The 16,781-nt window shown below is 41.1% G+C and overlaps 1 long non-coding RNA gene across 1 annotated transcript; it reads left to right on the forward strand.

Moving 5' to 3' along the window:
* Positions 1–13,374: 13,374 nt before the first annotated feature.
* On the forward strand, positions 13,375–14,008 carry LOC123484562. The gene is made up of 3 exons (XR_006658580.1): positions 13,375–13,415; positions 13,558–13,638; positions 13,922–14,008. It is a non-coding gene; the product is annotated as an uncharacterized LOC123484562 (long non-coding RNA).
* The last annotated feature ends 2,773 nt before the right edge of the window (positions 14,009–16,781 follow it).

Here is a 16,781-nt window from a genome sequence, read left to right on the forward strand (position 1 = left end):
GTCGTCACAAGTTACCACAGCCACAAAAGTCATAAACAATACCCTTCACCACAATTCTCTGTTAAATATGTGAACATTTTAAATAACCTTAACCACCTGCATAACATCATGTCTGACCTAACCTTAAAATCAAAGCATGTTTTACTTTGTGGCTGAGGTAACTAGTGGAAATAGTTGTCTGTTGTTCATCACATTTTTATATAATATGCCCTCTCATTAGCTAGAATGGTCCCACCTGATTTTGCCTCCTCCCGACTTCTTGTATTCATTTTTGAAAACATTTATTTTCATTGCCGTTACATGTTAGAAGGCAATCGTGTAAGCCAATTAATTATTGGGTTAACTTACAAGACATGGTGTCTCACAGCACAAAGGGAGTGCTAAAGAAAAGTTGGGAGCATGAGCATGTAAACAGAATCTAAAACCTTTGGATGGGTGGGTATTAAGCAGGCCCAGAGGCAGATGGGGATTGTATGGCAGGGACTTTGGCCCCATGCCTGCTTCCCTGTGAGTCCACTACCATGGCTCCCACCTCCAGTAGTTGATTTTACAGTGTTGATACGGGGGAAAGACAGGGAGCGGGGTTGGCCCATGCGAGAGGTTCTTTTAGGCGACTGGAAATTGTAATTAGTATTTTTTGGACATGTATGTAGATCGTCAAAGACCATGGACAGGTAGGTTCAGATCAGCCTTTGTTCAACAGGAAAGTGGGGTGGCTATCAGGAGACGTGTACAGACCACCTGGCTGTGTATACGGCAGACTGATTACAAACGTACTGTTGTGGCCTTGCCATGGGTGAAGAGATTAAAGCCAGACAAAGTGATTGCATATGTTCAAGCCTCATGTGTAGTGATAAGCACACAATCATTTATGCTCTGCTTGAACAAGGCCTGCCAAATTAAAATTCATGAATGAGACAACTAGGTGTCATATAAGCTTTTGCTTGGGTCCCGGCCCATGTAGGGTGGAAGGAATGAGGAAGTAGATGTGCTAGCTAGACAGGCCTAATCGGATTGGGTTGCTGGTCCCATGTGGCGCTCTTTTGTGTGGGCTGCATGCCCTATTCCCAGGTACAGAGTAAAGTAGGGGGAGGATGAGCAGGAATGAACAGAGAGAGGAGTATCCTTACAGGCTGGTGGGACACAGCCAGCTGAATAAGTCATTAGATGCGATGAAATCATTCAGCAGGAAGGTGTGATTCTGCCAGGAAAGCAGGGGGCAGTGTAGGGCAGTATGATGAGAATGATAAAGACTGATACAGTGGGGGAGAAGGGGAATTTACAGAATTGCAGGTTTGATAAGCGTGTGAGTACACAACATTGTGATCTGATCACACATATTTATATTTTAAGAAAAGCAAGGCTGGAGGATAAAGACTTAGTTCCTCAATCCCTGTCGCTGGCCCACACTGCAATACAGAAGGTGGGAGTAGTGCACCTGCCGTTGAATTGTCAACCATGTAAACGAATTTTATTTTTGTGTGCAGAGGCGGGTGACAATTTGGAGGAAGGAGATGAATTAGTAATATGACAGATTCCTAAAAACTTGTGATATAGTAGTAGGAATGTGGAGGATGATGAAAACTAAGGCCTAGACAATTTTATACAGCACAGCAAGGCCTATACTCTGTTAAAAGAAATGAAACTTTCTTTTTTATGTTTGAAACTATTGTTTCTTCAGCGTTTCTTACTAAGACAAGAAATGTGTAGGCTACAGTACAGTTACTATGTTGTCACATAAGTGTTTCAGATAAGATTAGGAAATTTTAGCGGGAGATAATTCAGTCTCAAGGCCGCTGATGCACCCCTAGACCAGGGCAATCAAACATCTATTTAAATATCAAAACTCAATTATCTTACTTCAGAAAAGTTCCCGATCTATAAAAGTCGAGTAAAGTCAAAAAAGCGTTCAACAACACCCACTTTCACTAAGAATCCTGTTGTCTTATACCAGTCTGTGTACACACTGACAGCAACTTGCAGTTCTTCTGTTTAGTCAGTAGACGCGTGTTTCTCTGTTGATTGTTTTTAAACCGGTTTTATTCTCAGGACCATGACTATAACGTGAGTGTTGAAGGACACAGGGCAACAACATATCTGGTCTCTTCTACATAATACAATTAAACATTTAAAAAAATACATATTTTAATATAATGAATATGCAATCAGCAATGTAAAACAAAACAAAAACATGAAACCACATTCCAGATCTGTGTTTTACAATGACATTTTTGTGTAAGCATTCGTTCCTTCTAACAAATCCCCAGCTCAAAAGTAGAATGGTGGAGTGCTTAGATATTATCAAGTGTATTTCCAGAGTGAGAGAGAGAGAAGTTTGGTAGGAGACCTTACTAGCCGTGAGAAAACTGAAGAGTGTGATGTCTGTGGTTGACATGACCTGAAATTTTGATGGGCAGAGCTGGGAACCTGCCCCATGATGCCTCTTCTAATAGTAACACATCATTAAACTGCAATGAAAATGTGTTTTAAATCTTGTTGGGGCTTACCTTAATATACAATAGGAAAGTTGAAAGATATACCTATTAAAATTCTTTAAAATAAATCACAACAACATAATTTGACCACACTAATAGGCCTGCTGCCAAACTGTTATCTACACCATCCACATCAGCTACACTAAAACCCTGGTGAAGGATTTACAAGGAAATATGTGAACATCTTTTGGACCAAACTAGTGTATACAAGAGGCCTATGATCCTTATAAAAAATAAATTATTATTATAGATTAAAAAAAACAATGTGATAAGCAGATGTTGTTAAGCAGATATTGGATTACATTTATTGTTGATCTATTATGAAAAGCAAGAATTATACCTCGTGTGTTGAAACATTATACATGATAGTATTTAATGGATAATGGGGGGAGTTAATGAAATAAGATGCAGCTACTGAAAACCCACCTCAACATCCCCCCACCCCTTCAATCCTACTCAGGACTGAATGATTGTTTTGATACAGTTAGAAGCTTTATTTTGCTGGTATCATGAGTATTCAGACTTAGTATACTGTTAGAGAGAATGGAGGCTGAATGGCTGTCTTTTCTATTTAAACTTTATTTGGGGATCTACAGGAAGCAGTTGCAGGAGGAGGGGAGATAAAAGAGGCGACATGTTGTGCTTTATGGTTATTTTCCAGTGACCATGAATGAGCCAGATCTTTCCACATAGACAGAATGGGGTTCTCTCCAGTGGTGTGTGTAGACTGGTGTCTGAGTCAGTTTTCCTGACACTGCATAATTGTGCCACCACACTGATCACAGCTTAAGGCTCCTCTCCTGTGTGTGTATGCGTTGTTGGTGTGTAGTCAGTTCTCCTGATTGGTTGAAGCTCTTGCATGCATGATCCACAGCTCAAGGCTTCTCTCTCCTGTGTGTATCTGCGTTGGTGTGTAATAGGGTTCCTGGATGATTGAAGCTCTTCCCACCTACTGATCACAGCTGTGCGGCTTCTCCCTGTGTGTATGCGTTGGTGTGTAATCAGGGATCCCTGAATAATTGAAGCTCTTCCCCGCTGATCCGGCTATAAGAAGCTTCTCTCCTGTGTGTGTATGCGTTGTGTGTGTAATCAGTTGTGCTGATTGACTTCAGGCCCACACTGATCACAGCTATAAGGCTTCTCTCCATAATGTGTTGCGCGTTGGTGTGTAGTCAGATTATCCTGAGTGACTGAAGCTCTTCCCACACTGATCACACCAGCTATAAGGCTTCTCTCCTGTGTGTATGCGTTGGTGTGTAATCAGGGATTCTGATTAAGTGAAGCTCTTCCCACACTGATCCCAGCTATAAGGCTTCTCTCCTGTGTGTGTGCGTAGGTGTGTGCTAATCAGGTGTGCTGATTGGTTAAACCCACACTGATCACAGCTGTGCGACGACTTCTCTCTGTGTGTGCGTTGGGTGTAATCTGGGGATCTGAATGATTAGGCGCTCTTCCCACACTGATCACAGGTATAAGGGCTTCTCTCCTGTGTGTTTGCGTTGGTGTGAGTCAGGAGTGGAATCTCGAGCAAAGCTCTTCCCCACACTGATCACCTGCCTCGCTTTGTGTGTGCTCAGCTGGTGTCTAGTCAAAAAAGTCCTGAATGATTGAAGCTCTTTCCACTGATCGCAGCTATAGGTCTTCTCTCCCCTGTATGCGTTGGTGTGTGGTCAGGTATCTGACTTCCGGGCTCATCCCACACTTGATCACAGCTATTGGGGCTTTCTCTGTGTGTATGCGTTGTGTAGTCCAAGGTGTCCTGATTATAGAAGGTCTTCCCACAATGCCAAGCTGAAGGTGAAGGCCTCTCCCCTGTATGAAGTCTCTGATGAGATTTTAAGGTTTTAGATGCAGCTTAAAACCCTTCCCACACTACAGAGCAGCGTGTACTGTTTCTCTCCAGTGTGTAGTCTGATAGTAAATAGGGAAATTCCTTATGTTTAGGAAAAGCCTCCCCATAGTCAAAAGCAGCAGTGGTGGGGTTTCTTCCCTATGCATGTCTCTGCTGGTGTTTGAGGCGTTCTGGTCTGGAGAGACTCTTCTGGAGAGGCGTACTTGTCAGCATCATGTTGTTGTTGAGGCTCCCCAGATGATAAGCCCCTCCCACCAAGAGCCAGCGGTTGGGCTGTCCCCTGTGAATCAAAGATGCTCCAGAATAGCATGGACATCTGAAATCAGGCTACCTGATGGGACTTTGGTAGACTAAGCAAGTCGCAATCAAATAAACGTACTACCACAGACCATGTTATTTTTGAGAAGCGCATATTTGATTCCCGAATTCAGACACGGTAAATTTAAGTGAGAAACTATTTATAAGATGCATACTTTCAGTATTTCCCTGACTCACTGCACTCCGCAAAGAAGTAAGCTTGTGCTGCTCGTGCTAGTAGGAGGGCATAATTATTACGTGTGTGTAATCATGTCTTTGCAGCTGTTAGGTGAATAAGCTTAGTTTGAGCTTTTCTAGTTGTCTGTGTGGAGGGTTTTGTTTAGAGCCTAATTCACATGTAAACATACTCATGCGAAGCACACTAGTTATTTTGTGTTGCTTTGACAAAGTCATTTCTGAAGAAAGATTATTATGAATGTGATTGAGTAATTCATTTAGGTCTATGTCCCTCATTTTAAGGTCAACCCTGTTCATGAACTGAACTCCGTTTTAATGTGAAACTATTCATTTTAAAAAAATATATGTTTTCAAAAGAAACATTAGACATCTAATAGTTAAATCCCTGTGTGAGACCCAGCTCACCTGTTTCTTTACTCTCTTTTTGTCAATTTACTGCTGTTTTGTGGTAAAAACTGAGCAAGTCAGCCCTTTTTACCCATTCATAGACATGCTGAAATGTTTTCAAGTTTAAAAAATGTGTGCATTCATGTACCACTAGGTTTCATAAAACAACCTTCTTTTCCCCCGTCTGGCGGTTTTATGGCTGATTTAAAGGACTATTCTACCCTGTAATCTGGTGGTTTTGTTGTTTAATCAGTGGTATTCACAGGTCAACACTGTTACTTTACCTTTGGCATACATAGACACTTGGTGCTAGTATATTTTTATTAAATGTCTTGAGATGGGAAAACATGTTTTTTATGAAGTTGAAGATGTGCTCTTTATTACAGAATGTTACAATTACGTGATTTTTTTGGGACCAAGTTACACTTTTAGAAATGGGTGGAATGACGCAGATCACTTCAATATAATGAATCAGTGTGCTATCAAGTGTTAGATATTTGGTCTGATATTAATGACATCATTGTTTTGCATATCCACTGATTTTTCAATCTACGGTGTGCGAAGCATTGTCCAATATTCCAATAAATCAGCACAATCTACTTTTGTTTTTCAAATTGCTGGCATCTTAAAGCTAAAATTGGGATCTTAATGTTTAATGCTAATGTCAATACCCAAAAAACAGTAAAGAGAGCAATAGTGACACACAGTGAATTTAGCAAAATGAAGAATTTGTGGTAGGAAGTATGCGGGAATGCGCCATACTTTATGCCCCCACTATTGTTACAAAGCAGACTGTGAGTGTAATCTACACACCATGTGGTTCTTACTTCGTGAAATCAAACCCAATGTCCCTTCTCTTCTCTCCTCCTCTCTCTCAGTTCCCACTCTGCCCCGGTGTTTTCTGCAGTAGCGCATGAAAAGTGTACCGGAGGTGTTTGACCTAGGGACTCCTGGAGGTGGAGAGCGGGCTAACTTTGTCCTGTTGGCCCAATGTAAATATTAAACAGTTCATCATTAAAGCAAATATTTGAATAATTTGTAGTCTACACCTCTGATTGATTTGGGAGCATCCTAGAATGTCCTAATTTTTCCTAAAATGTTCAATCATTTCTACTTCCCACAAATCTAATAGCATTGAGGTTGGTGGAGGAATGGAGCTGGTCAGGATTTCCACTTCTTATTTCTTATCCCAGTCATTTCCTTTCAAAAAAAAGCGGCGACTTCACAGCTTATTTTGATCGGAATATACGTTTCATAGCGATTAGGTTATTCGCGAGTTTGTGATAAAAGTAGGTCACGTGACATGCTTGAAACTCCCCCAAAAAAATGGCAGTTGAGAAACCTAACCTAACCACATCTTCTAAACTTATGCCTGACCCATTAACTTAAAATAAAAAATGCACATTTTTGTTTTCTGTAATTCGATACATTTGCTGGTTTGTGTCGTTTGTGGTAACTGGTGGAAACCATTTGCTGCTTATTTGTTCACATGTGCGTATCTGCCCTCCTGATTGGCTAGAGCTGGTCCCACCTGATCTTGCCTCCTCCCGACTGCCTTTCATTTTTTTAAGATATATCTTTCCTTGCGTTACATATTCAGAAGGCAGTGGTGTGGAACATGGGGTTGTCTCATGTTCCAAAGTTGCTTTAGAGCATTGGACAGGAGGTAAAGCTTTGGTCTCTGGTCTTGTGCCTTGTGAAGGTTGAGTCTGTTTGAGTCAGTGTGTGGACTGGAGTGTCTTTTCTACAGGTAGCAGAGTTCTGAAGCAGGTACAGTTAATACAGGTGTGAGTGAGAACAGGAGTAAATGTGAATATCGGTCTGTGAGCGGGTGCTTCTGGTTAGTATTGATCAAATACTTGTGTCATGACAATAAAATGCAAGTTAATGAAGTGCTTAAAAATCCTTTACAATGTGATTTTCTGGGTTTTTCGTTTCAGATTCCCGTCTCTCACAGTGGCAGTGTACATATAATACTAAAATTACGGACCTCTACATGCTTTATAAACTAGAAAAAAATCGGCAGTGTATCAAATACTTATTCTCCCCCACGTGTGTATATATATATATATATATATATATATATATATATATACAACTTTTGAAGTTAATATAATGCTCATTGTTAGGGTGAGAGAACCACTCGAAAGAAAAGGGGCGGGACAGCTGCTCCGGATGTGGACATGAAAAATATATTAAAATTCACTTCAATAAACCATTTCAAAGTAGAGAATTGTAGGCAGGAGATAATAAATAAATATTATGCTCATTGTTGATGGGAATCTGTCTGATATACAAAAAGCTTAGGGAAAAATACAAGAATGTCCTAACTCATTGACAAAACGGGCGATGGTCTTGCTGTGTTATGAAGTCCAGACAGTGAGATCAGAAAGTACTTTGTGATAGTCATGATGGGACAACTTCACAAGATCAAATATGAGTGCTTGGTGAACAGATAAAAAAACATTAAAAGGAAATTCAACAATTGAGGAGGCATGTGTGCTAAAGGAAGACTTGGACCCCTACCTGTGGGCTCTCTGTTCTACCCTCTTGCTGAGTTGTGCAAGGCGGTTCGGGTTTCAAGCATCTGGTCAGCACTGCCTGGCTTTGAGTCAACAAGATTCTGACTCGGTGACAGCGTGTCTGCCAATCAGACACAGGCTGTTAGAGGGAGTAAAGACAAACCCCCTTGACGGTAATCACAAATAAATCAGCATCTCCAAAGCTTGGATGAATGGTCAAAGACTTCGCAAGGACATCCACCAGGGCGTGGGTATGAAGAGACGTGGAACATTTAAAGCGATTAAAAAACGCTCACAATCTACATCCATATGATGGTTACAGTTGTTAGGCTTGGTTTTGAACATCGCGTGAACATTAATGGTGCTGTTAAGAAAAAGGTTATAGCGCTGTGGGTGGTGAAATGTATTTATGTCACTGTTGGGTGCCAGAGAGTCTGTAGAGTGCCAGGAATTCCTGGGGAGCTACATGCTGTTAATCTTAGAATGAGTATGTGATGGGATGTCCACATTTTAAATATTCAAACTACCAGGGTTGGGAGTGACACACAATGATGGTTGGCAGCTGTTGGTTAGAACTTGTTTACGCTCCAAGTATACTAAAAAAGAGATCTCTGGGTCTATCATTCGGATAACAAGAGGCAACTTACTTGTATCTTGTTGTGTTGAATCCGTACCGTATTATTAAATACCTTGTATCAAATCTCCATCTAAGTGTTTAGTTATATTAGTGCATCCTGAATCCCTTAAACCACAGAAACGCATATCAACCTAAATGAGGACAAACGTAAAATGAATTACTAATAACATTCATGCTAATGCTCAGAAATGACTGTCAAAGCAACAAAATAACTAGTGCTTTACAATGAGTATGTTTTACATGCACCACTCATATTGGACATTAAACTAGTATGGCAGTAGGCTGAGTATGGCTTTAGTCATGTAAACACCTTACTCCTGCTTATCTTAATTGGCTTAAGGTGACAATCCATGTAACGCAGTTAAAAACACCTGGTTTCCTGAGCAATCTTTAGAATTATTAGGACATGTAAACACTTTAATCAGAGTTATAGCGGTGTATTTAATCTGTGCATGTGCTAGCACAAGCAGCGCAAGCTAACTTATTTTGATCGTGTGCAGTGAGTTCAGAAAAACTGAAAGTATGCAGCTTAGAAATAGTTCTCACATACAAACTGTATATGTCCGAATTCTGAATTAAAAATGCTTCTCAAAAATAACATGGTCCCTGCGGTAGTATGTATTTTGATTGTCAATTTTCTGCATTTATCAAAGTCCCATCAGGTAGCCTGATTTCAGATGTCCATGCTATTCAACATCTTTGTTTCACAGGGGACAGCCCTAACTGTTGCTCTCTCAGTGGGAGGGGCTTATCATCTGGGGAGCCTCAACAAAAACATGATGCTGACAAGACAGAGAAGAGTCTCTCCAGATCAGAACACCTCAAGAAACACCAGCAGAGACATATAGGAAGAAACCTCACCACTGCTGCTTTGACTGTGGGAAGAGAGCATAGGCCTCTTGTATAATTAGTTTGGTCCTAAAAGATGTTCACATATTTCTTGTAAATCCCTTCACCAGGTTTTAGTGTAGCTGATGGGACATACGGAAGTACAGAAGCCATAGGACTATTAGTGTGGTCAAATTATGTTTGCATTTATTTTAAAGGATTTTAATAGGGATATCTTACAACTTTCCTTATTGTGTATTAACTGTGCTCCAACAAGATGTTCACACTTTTATTGTAGAAGCGAAGGATGTGTTGGTTGTTAGGAAGAGGCATCATGGGGGCAGGAAGCCAGCTCTGCCCATCAGTACTTATAGGTAATGTCAACCACAGACCTCACACTCTTCTGTTTTCTCACGACTACTAAGGTCTCCTACCAAACTTCTCTCTCTTCACTCTGGAAATACACTTGATAATATCTTATACCTTACCATTCTACTTTTATTGGTGATTTGTTAGAAGGAACGAATGCTTGCATGTAAATGTAATTGTAAAACATACATCTGGAATGTGGTTGCATGTTTTCTTGTTTTGTTTTACATTGCTGATTGCATATTCATTAGTTGTATTATGTAGAAGAGACCAGGATTTGATATGAATTAATGTATCCATGTGAATCTTATTGTAAAACGTTTTGTTTGCATTGTTACTATTGTTATGAGTGGAGATCCCACCTACTGCTACTTTGTAGTTGATTGATGGATTACCTGCCAATCAGATGAGAGCAAAAACTCAACACTATATTTGTTTTGTTCTAGCATGTAATAAGAACATTTAATATATATTTTTTATGTTAATAACATGATACTGAGTTGCAGAAGTCCAGACGGGAGATGAGAAACGCCTGGATTAGGATCTGCTCCGCTTCTCTGTGTGAAGTTGGATCGTACTTGTTATGACGAGTTTCTCTGGTATCGAGTACTTCAGGATGTAAGAGAATAGTTAAACACTTTAGATGGAGAGTTGATTCATGTTTATTTGATTGTTACAGTACTGGATTCAATGACAAGCATTACGGGGGCCTCTGTCATCTGAATGACTTCCATAGAAAATCCTCAGTTTATATGATGCTCTCCAATCTACTTCTGTCCAACAGTTGCCAAACATTATTGAGTGTCCTACTACAATAGGATCCCCCTACATGGTATCATGTGGCACCCTAGCCAGGCCATTCCATCACGTATCCTCCTAAGATTAGCAACAGTGGCCAATCTATCTTGGCACACCGACCTTTGGCCCCCATCCGTGACGGACAGCAACACATGGCGTGTCCTTGTCCTCCGCTCATGATTTTACAGACATTAAGAAATCCTGTATCAAAAGTCGTTATATCAGTTCTCTGGACGGATGTTGTTGAGCAAAAACCTGCAGGAGCGAGTCACTGTTGAATTATTTATTATTTTTGTACTTTTACTCCACAATGACCACACTGCTAATCTTATGCCTGACCCTAACCGTAACATAAAAAAATCACATTTATGTTTTTTGACTTTGTGGTTACCGACTGCCTTCCATTTTAGACATTTTATTTTAATTGCCATTACATATTATAAGGCAATTGCTGGCAATGAATTATTGGGTTAACTTACAGGAACATGGGTTGTCTCACCCCACAAAAAGGGGTTCTACAGAAAGTTGGGGAGCATGAACATGGACAGAATAAACCTTTGGATGGGTGGGTGATAAGCAGGCGAGGCAGATGGGATTGTATGGTAGGGACTTTAGCCCCATGGTACCTATCCCTGTGAGTCCACCATGGCTACTCCCACCTCCAGTAGTTGATTTACAAGTGTTGGAGAGAGTACAGAAAGACAGGAGGGGTTGATCCATGTGAGTTCTTTAAAAAGCGACTGGAAACGGTAAATCTGTATTTTTTGACATATATACAGATGGATCAAAAAGACCCATGGACAGGTCGGAATGGATCAGCCTTTGTTAAACAGGAAAGTGGGTTGGCTGTCAGGAGACGTATTACATTCCACCTGGCTTTGAACAAGGAAGAGCTGATGGCCATACTGTTGGCCTTGCAGTTGGTAGAGGAAGTCAAGTCAGACAGAGTAGTTATATGTTCTGACTCATGTGCTGTGTTGATAATCCTGCAATCATTTAGCTAACATAGCAGACAAGGCCTGCTATATGAGGGAAATCAAATTCATGCCCGGATGAGACAGCTGGGTGTCAATACAAGCTTTGCTTAGGTCCTGGCCCATGTGGGGGGTGGAAGGGGAATGAGGAAGTAGATGTGCTAGCTAAACAGGCCCTTAGGAGACAGGAGGTAGAGGTGCCAATGAGCAAGACAGAGACTAAGGGAATGATATGGGCAGTGGTGCTGCAGAGATGGCAGGAACAGTGAAACAGTGACACTAAGGGCAGGCATCTATTCATTGTTTACATTTTAGTCATTTAGCAGGCAATGTTATCTAGAGCGACTTACAGGAGAAATTAGGGTTAAAGTTGCCCAATGGCACATTAACAGATTTTTCAACTTGTCGGCTCGGGTTACTGGCCCAACGCTCTAAACCACTAGGCTACCTGCCGCCCCTATTCCAGGTACAGAGTAAAGTAGGGGGAGGATGGTAGGAATGGACAGAAGAGAGGAGGCCATCCTTACAAGGCTAGGGGTGGGACACAGCCAGCTGAATAAGTCATTAAATGTGATAGGAAATCATCCAACAGGGAAGGTGTGATTACTGCCAGGAAACAGAGACAGTGGAGCATGTACTGATACCGTGTGGGCAGTATGATAGGGAAAGAGAGAGACTGAAACTGTATGAGGGATATTGGGGTACAGGAATTGAGTTTGATAAGCATACTAAGTAGAACATCGTTAGATACAGTCTCAAATATTTATTTTTAAGAGAAACAAGGCTGTCATATAGGATTTAGGTTCCTCGATCGCTGTCGCTGGCCCACACTCCATTACAGTAGGTGTCAAAATGTACCATAACTTTGGATGACAACCCTCGGATAAACCCCACAGAAGAAGACGTATTTTCATTGTGAGTGGCCACTTCCGAGTATCTGGTCATATAATGGCTAATCAGATTTTCAAATCAGTGGAGGTGAACAAGTGCACACTTTGGGAGGAAGGAGAGATCATTAAGGACTAGACACAGATTCCTACACATGATAAAGTAGTAGGTTATCTTGCTGAAGGAAAACAAATCCCAACAAGTTTTAGTCTTTTTTTCTCTCCAGCCATTAAACACGGAACAGAGGAATGTGGAGGATAAAATATTATAAAAACTTGGCATAGACATTTTTATACAGCATGCCTATCCTGTTAAAAGGAAAGCAGACTTACCGGATCCATTGGGGAAGCCACATTTTCTTCAGCGTTTCTTCATCAGACTTTCCGGTTCACACTGGCCATGCAGTAGCAAAATACACAGCTATCTCGATTTAAGAGCTCGTGGCAGAGATATTGAGAGAAAGGAGGATCTAGGAATCCCATTCGGCAATGAATGGAGGAACGTATAACCGCTCACCCAGCAGACTGTCGGACATTCACGTTCACCTTGTCATGTTGGGTCACGCAATCCCCTTCTCAAAGTCAGGGTATGAGTCCAGAAACCGGCATATTTTCCTCCACACTAGTTAATGTCACGATTCCAAAGCTATACGATATTACAGAGAATAAGTAAATTATATCACATATCGGTAAAGATTTACAATGACAAATTCGTCTCCTTCTTCTTCTTCTTCTTCTTCAGTGGGCTTTAATGGTGGTTGGCATCAATATCTTGCCCAGCTGGGACGAGGACTCGGGCAGAACTTGGGTTGAGTGAAGGCATGAACGGCTGAGAGTTAGCGTCGGATGTCGTCATCTGGACCAACACCATGCGGACCTTGATGGTGTCACAAGGGGTTTGTGTTACAGGGATAAGAGCTCGGGCAGAACATGGGAGTTGATGGAAAAAAATTTGCGGGATGCCAGAAGTTAAATAAAATTCAATTTAAACGTAATGTGTCAGTGGGCAGGAAGGTTGGTCATTACGAAGGGGGGAATTTGGAACAAAATCTAAAATAAGTCATGCACATGCACCATATGTGGACAAAAAAATAATAATTGTGGGGGACTTTTATTTTGACATGATGTAAGCAGGAAGGAAGTGGGTATACAACAGACCAACGTTTGGAAAGTGTTTAATAATACGATGCTGGATTCTCCAAAATAAAATTATGGGGTCAATAGCCAACAGTGGAAGTAGATTAGTACTCCTTTAAAAGTGCGTTCCCAGAAAAACAATCTTGAATCCTCCCTCTGTTGTCTCTGTTCTGCAGATGCCAAGATCAATGCTCAGACAGAGGAGAAAGCGCTGCCGGGGCCAATAACGGCTTGACCTGAATACATGCTGTCTGCAGGTGAGCAAAACCTCACCTAACAGGACAGCCTCTCAGTTTGGCTCTCAAACCAAACTCTATTTGAGATTCTTAATTCATACATTATTTAAATTAACTTTGGCTATCACCAAGAATTGTGTGCATCCATCCTATTTTTGTGTGAAATATGTCTTGATTTTTGCCTTGTCATACATGTTCCAGCCAGGGCAATGTAAATATACATGTCCTTTTGCTAAAACAGTCTTCTCACAATTGGTAAAAGTTGTATGTACATGTATTTAGATGTTTTTGTATTTTTTTTCAGTCACACTGTGGCAAGAAAGGAGATCTGTAGCTCAGCTGGTAGAGCACGGCGCTTGTAACGCCAAGGTAGTGGGTTCGAACCCCGGGACCACCCATACACAAAAAAATGTATGCACGCATGACTGTAAGTCGCTTTGGATAAAAGCGTCTGCTAAATGGCATATTATTATATTATATTATTATCCATGAAGTGAACATGGACAGCATATCTCAGCCTGAGTCCAGTAAAGGTAAAAGAGGACTCACCTAGGGAGCTCCTACACTAGCTAGCAAGCCATATGAATGATGCACTGAAATTAGCTACTCTCAAGGGGATCACTGTGGTAGCTAGCTAGGCTATTCTCAGACAAGAAACGAACAAGCAAGCCCCTGTCTGAGAAGCATGTCCGATTGATCGAGCATTCTACTCAATCGCGTCGTCAATGAGTGCTGATTTCTTCAAAAAGTTAATTACAGTGGTTTGGAAATACAATGACATTGCAAAAGGAGGCAACTAATTAGTTAAACCGTTTGTCATCATTTTGATGTCGCCAGATTGACTTTTGATGTGCAGCATAATGTTAGCTAGCTACAATTGAGGGGATACCACCACATTTTTGCTAGTTGCCGTAGCATTGCTAGCTATTTTTGATGAACTTGTTAGCTAATGACAACATTGCCATCCATTTGACGACATGATAATGATGTCAAAGTTGTTTCATACTAAACGTTTGTCTACTTTAGCAATGTCATCATATTTCCAGGCCGCTATAGTGTTACTTTGACAATATACTCATTAGCCTCCATCCATCGTGACTTTTGTGCATGTCTATGGCGTCGACGGCAGAAAGAGGGAGGCTTGGAGAATATTCATAACAATGACATGATGCGACACACTGACTGAGGTGCAAACCTATGAATAAGCAACATTTGTTTTACATTTATCTATTTTCCCAGCGCTCAGACTCAGTGTGTTCTCTCTCTCTGTCTGTCTGTCTCTTGGAGTTCCAGATGGCTGGAGGAGTGGTGGTGGCCACTGGAAGGCAACTTTAATACTGGAGCAAATGTAGGAGCTCATCTTCATAAAATGAATCTATAACAGCTGATACAAGTATTCTATATGTATTAGGTACTACTACAGTGCTAGCAGGAGAGTCCTCCTTTACTAATCATATTTCATGAATGTACAGGGTCCATTTTGACCCAAGACAATCCAGACTAAAGAATGTACCAAAGGTCGGATCATAATGAATACTAGTATTATATGGACAGAGTCGACTGATCCTAGATCAGCACTCCTACTCTGATGGCATTCTCTCTCTCCGATCATCCTTTCTATAATTTCAGATTGACCCCCTGGTCTATGATTAGTAGATGTGGGTGAGTGGACATACAGATCTGGGACTAGCATAAAAACAGCAACTCTTCTCAGCTGTTGGCAAGGGGATTTATTTGACATCCAATCACCATGAGAGATGCTTTATTCTGCATTCAACACTTCTATTGTGGTCTCCCCTTATAGATGATTTTCAAGTACATATGTTGTAGAATTAAACACCTATATGCCTTAAAATGTTTATGGATTGAGAACCAGTTGAAGCGTTAATACAGAGCAGAGACATTTATGTGTTCTTCATAAACTCCCTGCAGCTGGTCTGGGTATGTCAATGACATGTGATGGAGATACAACTCTCTCGTGATGGCTGTGTGGAGATTGGAGTAACAATGGAACTAGTGTTATCATTTGTTTGTGCTTATGTCCTTATGACCTGACACATAGCCACATGCACATAATCTCAAGGGCCAGGGAGGATGGTAAATGATAAATGCTTAAATGTATGTGGTTATGGATGACATGTTTAAACCATGTTTAAGTATTAATTGATATGTTTTATAATGTGTTATGAAATGATAAAGGTAAAACAGAATGAACATGATTGATACTTTGTACTCCAGATGCATGCCTGGATAGTGAATATAGTCAAAACAGAGTGTGATTGTTCTTTAACGTACGTATGTACATACTTTTTGAGTCATGCCACTAATAAGAAACAGTGGCCCCACTTGAAAGCGCCAAGTAGCCCTCGTGAGTAGCCAACATGTGATACTGAAATATGTTATTCATTCACATAGGGAGGAGTTGTATCAGTGTGACTATGCATGTGTCTGTATAAAAGGAGCGCTCCGGTTCAGGGCAAGCAGTTGCTCCATGGAGCAAGCTCGGCTTTGTTATGCAAATAATAAAAGTCTAAATTCACAAGTTCCAGTCTCTTGAGAAATATTTTTAAGTTCACTACTTTTTTGAGTCAAATATTTCTACGACACCCTCAATCTATTACAGGAGAGGTGAGCACCTATCAGATCCCCTGCTGTCCTTCACCCTCAGTGCAGTCTTCTGACCATCGCTGAGGCCAGGAAGAAGTCAGCCAAGTTCATCACCATGCAACGCTCTACTGATCGAGGTAGACTATGCTTTGAGTAACAACTGACTGACTGAGAGGCAGGCAGACAGCCGCACACTCACATTTGACTTGACCTTTCTCAATTAAATTAAATGTTATCATGGTCAGAAGACTTACATAGAGAATGATTATATTCCCTCAGGGGACAGTACCAGACATTGTAAGGGGGCTGTTGCATGTTTAGAAGTTTGGAATACATTATTTTCTATATTAGTTCGGGGTTCATCTAATCCTGACCTGACAGTGTGGCTTTCAACTAATCTATTTTGTTTTCCAACCCTGGAGAAGGGAGTGGGTCACCTGACCAACACCATTGCTGTGTGTGGTTAACTCCAGCAGCTCCAGCAGACCTCTTCCTGTCTTTTAGAAACGGGCCACTGTCCTGCCAGGTGAGGATGCTCTCCCATGGAAGGGCTGTTG

Source organism: Coregonus clupeaformis, unplaced genomic scaffold (genome assembly GCF_020615455.1).
Source record: "Coregonus clupeaformis isolate EN_2021a unplaced genomic scaffold, ASM2061545v1 scaf0358, whole genome shotgun sequence".
Lineage (NCBI taxonomy): Eukaryota > Metazoa > Chordata > Actinopteri > Salmoniformes > Salmonidae > Coregonus > Coregonus clupeaformis.